Below are 9982 nucleotides of genomic sequence, written 5' to 3'. Positions count from 1 at the left end.
TGAGGATTATGGAAGGAAATTAGATTACACCACAGATCGAAAACCAATTTCAAGTGGAATATTTTATATCATAAATATATTCAGCCGTTCTGCCACAGGTAACCTCTTACCAACCCTCCTCCCTCCAGTTCTGACCTTCAGTCATGTTATCTTCCTACTAAACTCTTTAACTCCATCTCTCCTGTTCTCTACATACTGCTCAAGCCCTAAAACAACTCCTTCTTGAGTTACCATAAGACAATTGCCAAGTTCTTATTACTTGCAAAGTAAATAAAAGCAAATGAAGTACTTTCCCCAATATCTAGATGAGTTGGAAGAATCATTCATTTTTTATAATGAAAAGCTTAAAAAAGGATTTTTCTTACGAAAAGAGAAGTCCTCATTTTTGAAGGTAGTCATCTCGAAGGGCAGCTACCTTTTAACATTTTGTTTTACTCAGTATCCAAGTTTTGAAATTGTAGGAAGAGATGAACAAAGCTTTGCTTAAACAGTCAAGGCTCTCAACAGTGTTACATTGAAACAGAACTTTATTTAAGTTGCCTAGAGGAGGTACATCCTATTCGAGTATTCTTTTCCTAAATAAAACAAAAATACTTCTTCTTGAACTATTTAATAAGCTGGTGTCGTTTAGGATGAACACACTTAGTGTTGTTCAATAAGTATTTGCTAAATAATTTGGTAATTACAATCACTTCCCAAAGGAAAGGAGACAAAAGGTATAGGTAAAGTAAAATTATTTTCACTTTAAGAGCAAAAATTGTAATAATTGCCTCGAGTCTGTTTTAGCAGAAATTAGGCACTTGGTTTTCATTAGGAAAGGCATTCAGAGATATTTCTCCTAATGAAAATCTAAAACCAGGCCTTTAAAACAGCTTAGTGATAGTGATGATCCTTCAGAGAGCTCACCGGTTTCCTAGCCCTGTGGGACATGTTGATCATTCATTTTATAGGTCAAGCACAAGTGCGTTTATTAATGTATGCTCTGATCTAACTCACACTGCAGGATTAACTTCGCAGTGCTTGATCAATGATACCCAAATTAATGGATTCATCAGGGCTGCCTATTGAGACACCCTCGTCATTTATATTGCATTTCTTCCAACTTGTAATTAGGCATGTAATCTGTGAGGTCTCTGAGACTCTTGAAAAGAAACCTACACCAGAAAAAGTGGAAAGATCTTTATTATCTTGAAGACTTTGATTAATCAGTTGCCTCTGTTCTATTGCATCATTGCTCCTACATCTTGACAGGCATTCACTCCCATGCAGTCATTCCTATCCTTATAAATTTTTCCACTAAGACTATATTCTAAATCAGGCTTATTCTTTGCCTACAAAACTTTTGTTCCTGCTATTCATTTGTAACAATTTTTTCAAAAGTCTCGGACAATTTTCTAATCGCCAAATTTAATCATCTCTCATAGAACCTGTGGCATCTGATATCGCTGACCACACACCCTAACTGAAATTTTTTAGCTACTGGACATTAATACATTGCTTTTCCAGACCTCTTCCTATCTCTCTGGTCAGAACTTATCCGTCTCTCTGTGGATCTCCGTCTGGCTTATTAAACCTTCTTCTAAATTCTGCCCTTGTGGTTCTCAGCTCTTTTTGCTCAAGTTCTTATCCACCTACTCCATCACTGGCTTCTATAATCATGTGTATGTACCTAACTTCCACACTTAAGCTATAATCTATCTTTTAAAGGAGAAAATAGAAGTATAAAATAATATGAAAAAATAAATCCTTGAATATCATTGATAAAAGTAAATATGAAATAACTGAATTCTTCAGTTAAAAAAATTTTCACATACGATGGAATATTATTTAGCCATTAAAAAAAAAGGGAAATCCTGCCATTTGTGACATGAATAGACCCTTAGGGCATTATGCTAAGTGAAATGAGTCAGACAAATAAACACAAATACCATAGATATAGACAACAGAGACAACAGAGTAGTGGTTGCCGAGGGGGGTGGTGGATAGATGAAGATACAGACAACAGAGACAACAGAGTTGCTAAGAGAGTAAATCTTAAATTGAATTATTGCATTGTATACCTGAAACTAATATGTTATATGTCAATTATATCTCAATTTAAAAGATTTTTAGAGAAGTTAAAAAAAAATTGGCTACAAACTCAAAGACTGAATAAACAAAGAAATTCACCTATATATATTTAAAAGAATAATACCTAAAACACAAAGACATAGTAAGGTTGCAAGAAATGGGAGTAAAAAAGGATGTCTGCTACCAACCAAAAATAATTTTTGTTACTATATTAATAGTAGAAAAAAATGTAATTTGTGACTAAAAAATATTTTAGAATAAAGGTCATCATATGTTGAAAGCATTAATACTTTAACAATTTACCAAAAAGATATAAAAACTGCAAACTTGTATGTGCCTAAAAATATAGTCTCAAGATAAAGCAAAAATCAATTGAAATGCAAGAATAAATTAATGATGTCACAATCATGATAAATTTTTCTTACTAATTGATAAATCAAGGAAAAAATACCAGTATTGTGTTGTATCAAATTTTGCATAGAAAACTGCATCCATCAAGTAAAGAAAATATACACTTTTCTCAAGCCCATGTAGAAGATTTACAAAATTTGACCATCTACTAGAAAACAAAGCAAATCTCAACAAATATTAAAGAATCTCTGTCATCAGATCACAATCTCTGAATAAATGCAAAAAGATCAGTTGTCAAATACAAAAAAGATAACACCTTATAAAAACACATTTAAATTATTCATAGGTTCTAATTCTTAAAATGGTCATTTCAAAATATTTATAATTAACAATAATGAAAATTCTACATATCAAAACTTTTGGGATACTCTTATTTGCATATACTTTTTTAAAAAAAGAGTGAAAATTAATAACTAAACTACCCAACTTAAGAAATTAGGAGAGCAATCAAAAGAAATACAGAGTGTGAGAAATAAAATAATATAAATAAAAGTAGAAATTAATGATATGCTTAAAACAACAACAAAAATGAAGAGAATCAATGATAGCAAATGCTAGTTTGAAAACAAAAAACAAATTAGACAAACCACTAGACAAAATGATAAAAGGAAAAAGGAAAATAAATAGTCAAAGTGGAGAAAAAGACATAGCTACAGAAATAGTAAAGACTTTTTTTTAATCAAAGAGAATGCTATGGCCAAACATGCCATTAATTACGAAATCTAAAATAAAAACAATTATCTCTTTAATATATATCTTACCTGATTCATCTCAAAAAAATAAAAAACCTAAATAGATATATAACCTTTAGAGCAGAGGTATTTAATACCTAATTAAAATCTATATACTTCACTCTTCAAAAGCAAAACAAAGTTAATTTGTAAAATCCTTTCATACAAGGAGAACCATATCTAGGATCATGGACTGTTAGAATTGGATGAGTCTTAGAGAGCATCTGGTCCAACTCTTTCTTGCAGATAAGGGAACCGAACTTCAGGGAGGTGAAAATAACACCAGATACTCACATAAATGGGGTCCTCATTATTAGTCAGTTACTATGTTTCATACCTTGCATGTATTATTTAATATCAATAATCCTGTAAATAAGCACTAATGTTTTTACTTTGCATATGAGAAAATTGTAGCTTATAAAATTTAAATACCTGGCCCAAGATCGCTTAGCTAAAAAGGGGCATTGGGATTCAAATGGTTTTATTTGCCTCCTACCCTGTGCTCCTAGCCACAGCAATGGGGATGGGGCACATGCAGCAAAGGCAAGCTCGATATCAGTTCCTACACATCCTCCTAAGATTGTCTTCCCCTACCACACTATCTCTTCGAGGGCAAGCTGTTGAGAAATTTTAGGGATTATAATACTAACAAACCTCAAATAAGTTGCTAAATACAAATTTTATGTAAAATAAACTATTTTACTGGTAAAGAGAACTCTCACCTTTGCAAGGCAGCCCTGGTGACAAAACAAGGCTGGTGAAGAGTATATCAAGGGTATCATGTTCTTCCCATAGAGAACACAGGTATAATAAAGTAATATTGTTTGGCTTCTAACTAGCAGCTTCTACTTCCTCTTACATGCTCTCCTAAAATACATAAAATAAATAAAATGGTGAGTAGAATAATGGCTCTCCAAAGATATCCACATCTTAATCCTAGGAACCAGTGACTATGTTACATGAAAAGGAGAAATTAAGGTTGCAGATTGAATTAACCTGATTTAATATATGGGCATTATCCTGGATTTCTGGATAGTCCAATAGTCTTGAGGGTACTTATAAATAGAAAAAGGAGGCAGGAGAGGAAGAACCAGAGAGTAGCACCTTGAGACAGATTTGGCCTAATGTCAGCTTTGAAGATGGAGGAATGGGGCCATGAGCCAAGGGATGCAGGCAGCCTCTAAAAGCTTGAAAAGGCCTCCAGAGAGAATGCAGCCCTATGGACCTTTGGATTGTAACCCAGTGAGACTCATTAGAATTCCTGACCTCCAGAACTATAAGATAATAAATTTGTGACAATTTAAACCAGTAAGTATACGGTAATTGGTTACAGGAGCAATAGGAATCTAATATACCACCCCCTAAAACAATACAAAGTGTCATGAGTAGAAGCATGACCTAAGGTTAGAGATTAGACGCATCTGCCTATAAAATGGTCATGTCAAAGACAGGCTCTCATCGCAGGGAAGCAGCAGCTTCACGTTAAGATGGCTGGCTCTTCTGATTACTTAAATGTAAAAATTCCAAAAGACAAGTTAGAACATACTTTGAGCAATGCTAACATATATATTTTTTTAAATAGTAATCTTCATAAAAATAATCTAAGTGATCAAATGAGAGATTTCAGGTAAAGTACTATGGACGAAAAAGGGGCTCTATAATAAATCTGACAAGTCTAGTAACTGAAAGTAACCTCACAGGGTGATCTGATCATAAATTCCTAACTGGGCTGGTCATGGTGGGTGGTCACGCCCCAGGCCTATACAAGGTTTTTCTTCTCTTTAAGCAAGACCTGTCCATTGTTTGTGTGCGTCTTGGTTAACGCATCTGTGAAATTCACCTTTTTCAGACCCCTCAGAAGCATAACCACCCTCGAGGAAACACATCCTCTTGCACCTTGCTTTCTCCCACCTTCACTCAATCGTCCTTATGTTATCTCTCTAATTTTAAATGTGTAAAAGAAATTGCAAAACTGTCTTTCTCTGGAGCATTTGAGATCTTGCTTCTCAGCAACGTAGTCATTTGGCTCAAATAAACTCATAAAAATCTCTACAGGTTTGGACATTTCTTACAACTGTACTAAACAGTAGCACACTGTATCAATAAGTATTAGATTTGTTTCATTTGTTTCACTAGCTACTATTTCTTGAGTACTTATAATGCTTATATACGTTCTCTCTAAACCTTATAACAACCTTAAAAGGTTAATATTATCTCATCTTACAGGTGAGAAAACAAAGTTTAAAAAGATTAAGAAATTTGCCGGAGGCTACCCAGCTCATAAATTAGTTTTAGAAGTATGTATAATTTTTGAATGTGCTTCTATGAAAGGATAAAACTCATTTGAATGTATAAATTGTAGCATATTTAAGAAACATCAGTCACAGATCCAGATTTCAAAGAATTCAAGCTATCAAGTGGATATATTTTCAGAATCATCAAAGAGATATCACAGACGTGAAAATGCAAAATTTGCCTTCTGCTCTCTGCTTTAATCCTGCCTCATTGTGCAATCTTGGGCAAGTCTCTGGATCTCGATTTCCCTCTCTGGAAAATAAATGAGGGAATTAAAAACTCACCAGTCTCTCACAGCTCTTATATTTCCAGTTTTAAGATAAGAAACTTCCTCCTGTACAAATGCCAGAACCATCATTAATTTACTCATCATGACACTGTCAACATAAGAAACATCCGAACCTGTAGAGAATTTTAAAGAGTTTATTTGAACCAAACTGAAGACAATTGCCAGGAAGCAAAATCTTAAGGGATTGAGAAAATTCTCTGGAGAATGGCAGTTTTGCAGCTTATTTTATACATTAGAATCAAAGAAGGAGACATAAGGAAGGTTCATTGGTGGTAGATTAAGGGAGTGAGAGAAAGCGAAGGAGGCTGGAATCTCTAGGATTGGATAAACGGTAAAACGGAGGGACACATACTTCTTTTACATGAGTGGGTATAGGAGAGTTAAAAATTAATATTTACATAGAGATGAGATATGTAATCATGAGAGGACAAGATAACCATGAGGGGTTCTGTGGCCTCGCTATGGTACAGTGGGCTGTGCTCCAAGGAGTCTGTAAAAAAAGGGATTACCCTGATATTCCAAAGGTATGTTATCTTAGATGCAAAAAGACAATAAATAGGCTCACTTAAGGTAAAGACTGACCTTCGTCCAGAAAGCTACAGGCTTGAGATGTGACTACCCGCCATGACCTGCTTTTAGTTAGGGATTTTTATGTTCAGACCATCTTATGTGGTTATTTTCGGTCTCTGAGTTTTTAGGGCCACCATGGTGGCCTCCTCTGAGCTTGTCAGGTTTAGTATGTGGCCCTTTTTTCATTCACAACATCAACATCAAATATCCTCTTCTCTACTCCTTTCCTCTAAACCACCTCCCTATTTTTATCATGCTGACTGACACCTTCAGCTTTGATTCTCAGGTTAGCAGACTCTACTGATTTTCCTTTCTCTGCTGGTTTCTCTTTTCACTTTGCATGTCATATTCCTGCTCAGTTCTTTAATTAACCAGAACTCCTACACTTCCTCTCTGGGAAAAAAAATTAAGAAGAAATTAAAAATTAAGTACTCACTATATCTTGGTGACTTATTTTGCTAGTGAAGGTGAACAGAGTTTGCCACCCCAAAATATGCCTCTTTGAGATACTGATTATTTTAGGCTGATTCACTTTAAGAAACAGCAGACCCGGGAGAAGCTTTGAAAATCTAGTAGAAGGTACCCTTTATAAAAGGGCATTTACATTTGTAAGAGAAATCTCTATTTGTAAAGGTGTCTCTCTCAAAGTACCAGGGCTGCCTTCACTATCAATAGAGAAGGCTTGATCTTAAATCTGCATAAAATCATGCCCTTGTTTGCTGTGCTTTTCTTGGTAACCTCCTGTAACCGACTCTCTACCCCCAACATCTTTTGTCTTTAGCCAAAAGTGGTAGTTAAGGTGATATCTCCAGCTTTTTGGCAAGTCACTCAGTGTTCCCGGGTCTCTCAGGGGTATACATGTCATTAAACTTTCTTTTTATTATTATTATTATTTATTATTTATGCCTACAGCACCTGGTCTTCCTAGGTGGTCTCCCATCCAAGTACTAACCAGGCCCGACCCTGCTTAGCTTCTCAGGTCAGACATCGGGCTTGTTCAGGGCAGCATGGCCATAGACCACGGCCCATGGCTTCACTGGAGCGTGAACCCAGGACCTTCTGCATGTATAGCAAACGTGCTAACTGCTACACTATGGAACCACGTCCTAATTAAACTTTCATTTGTTTTTCTCCTACTAATCTCTTTCATGTTAATTTGATTATTAGTCCAGCCAGAAGAACCCGAAGGGTAGAAGATAATTTTTCCTCCCCAACACTAGGAATGAAAGTATCTAGTGAATATTTTACAACATGACAGAAATTTCTGAAAACCAATTTTTTTAAAAAAGATTGAGCCTTATATCTTTTTAAGCGCTTGTCTCTCTTTGTATTTAACTAACTTGTGTGTATTAATTAAAACACACACACACACACACACACACACACACACACACACACACAGATCCAAAGTCCCTCTATTAAATCCCAGCACCTCCTGAAAAGAGTATTTTATGTGACTTGAATCACCAACTCTCAGAGTCCCTTTGCTGTCCTTCATTAATATCTATTATCAACATATGATAAGAATGTTGGGAGGAGGCAAGAGAACTAAAGTGTTAAATCAAGCTACATTCAGAGACTGCAATATGCTGATCAGCCCTGTAGCCAAGCCACCAGTTCACCTGAAGAACAAAAGGAAGATTTCTGCTGGGATTGCTAAGGACCCATTCCCCACACCTGTGAAAGGGGAACAGGAAATACAGAGTCTTTTTCAAGTGGCTGCCCTGCACAATATGAAATTGGTTCATTCGCTATGGCTAAAACTATAGGAAACCTATGGATTAAAGGCTGGGAAGTGCCAGCAGGCCTTTCATGCTACATACTCTTCCCTTTCACCTTCCTCACTGTATGTCCATATCACAAGAAATGGGTAAACAAAGTCTTTAAACTGTAACTCACAGGAACTAAAGAATGATATATAAATTGAATTCCTTGAATACTTGGGGTTCCTCTCAGTGTCTTTCTCTCATACCTCTCAGTGCCTTTACTCTGACTCTCTCACTATCTTTGTCTCTCATCCCTCTGGGTCTTTCTTAGGCTCTTACTCTCTGCCTAGGAGAGGAGACCACACTCTGCCTATGGAGTGTTACTCCTTTTCCAATAAACTTTCCTTTTGACTCTAACTTTGGCGCATGTGTTGCATTCTTTCTTCACTCTCTGCCAAAGGACTCTCTTCTTGGTGCAGGGCTTGGTCTCCCCTGACTCAGGGGAATTTGCCCTGTACTGCATCAATAATAACAAAAATGGATTTTGTTCCTCATCAATAAAAATCTCCCAAATTTTATAATCCTAGAACAAAAACTCAAAACGTTCAAAGAAAGAAAATGCTGATTGGTGTACTAAAATTACCCTTTGTCTCCTAAAAAGGTTTCCACTCCTATGGACTGTCAATCCCACACCGCATATGAATCTTATAAAGACATACTTTAACACAAATATGGAATATTAAAATAAAAATATATGCACATAAGATAATCATATTTTACATTATGGGTTGCAATTTTAATTACAGCTGACATATTTCTGCTGCTATGATTTAAAAGATTAACTAAGTTGGACAAGGTCTCAGATCTTAAACTACACCCAACCTGTTTGTGATTTTTGGCACTCTGCGTTTTAGGTGTGTTATGAAGATGACAACGCGCCAGTCATCCAAGCTGTCAAACGCCTGCTAAAATCTGTTGAGAGCCAAACTCATTTGCACTCAGATGAACACCTCCCAAGAAGCAATCACTTAAATACCTATAGTAAAACAAATTTAACAAGCCCAGCATGATTTTCCCAAAGTGCTGAAATAATCCATAGAATAAACCAAGGTAAGCAATTTGGGGAGCTATTAGTACTGTATAGTATAGCAAACATTCACAGAATAAAGCATTGGGGTTGGACATGTATGCAATTATATAGTTTAAACATTCGTCTAAAACAACTCTATTAACACTATTGTGAAACACAATATTTTTTAAAAATGTCTTCCACTGAACTTTCACACACTGTTAGTGGGTGTTTAAATGGACACAGATTTCTGACAAATAGTTCAAAGATATGCATTTATAATCTTTTCATGCTTTAGCACTTTTGTTACCAGCATCCTGAGTTCTTGCGATCTCGCAGGATGGAAATAAGAGAGATCACCATAAGAAAGTTCAGGCGAGAGGCAAAGGTTTATTAAGCTTGTGCACAGAGAACCAGCACCAAGAAAGGAAAGGTTCGGGTGGTTCAAGAGAAGCTGGGGCAGGATTTCAAAGGGAGCTGGGCGGGGTAGAAGCTATATCTAGGCATGTAAAGGCGGAAGTTTCTTGGCGCCTGCGCAGTGCGACTATATGCCTCTTCATGCGAGGCACATCTCAACAGCAGGGTAAAGCTCCACCCCAGGCCTGATTTAAATTAGGGAAAGGTCACCTTGCGGACTCTCTTGGGCCTTATTGTGCATATCCGTGATAGAGAAAGTCCCCTGTCGCTGTTATGCAGATCTTTGAGGTTTGCCTCCCTAGGCTTCTTGTGTGAATTGGTGGTACCCTAGGGCGGAGAGTCTTGTGAAATTTATCAGGCTCCAGCAGCTGATTAACTCAAGAGCAGGAAGTCACCCTTGGTCTCAGTTTCATCTTAATCCCGA

General features: G+C 36.3%; 1 pseudogene; it reads right to left on the bottom strand.

The window, feature by feature from the left end:
* Positions 1-7269: 7269 nt before the first annotated feature.
* Positions 7270-7385, bottom strand: LOC112478082 (annotated as a pseudogene).
* Positions 7386-9982: the final 2597 nt, after the last annotated feature.

The sequence above is a fragment of the Pteropus alecto genome, unplaced genomic scaffold, assembly GCF_000325575.1.
Source record: "Pteropus alecto unplaced genomic scaffold, ASM32557v1 scaffold131, whole genome shotgun sequence".
Taxonomy (NCBI): domain Eukaryota; kingdom Metazoa; phylum Chordata; class Mammalia; order Chiroptera; family Pteropodidae; genus Pteropus; species Pteropus alecto.
The sequence above is the reverse complement of the archived record's forward strand: the minus strand, read 5'-3'. Positions and strand labels throughout refer to the sequence as shown.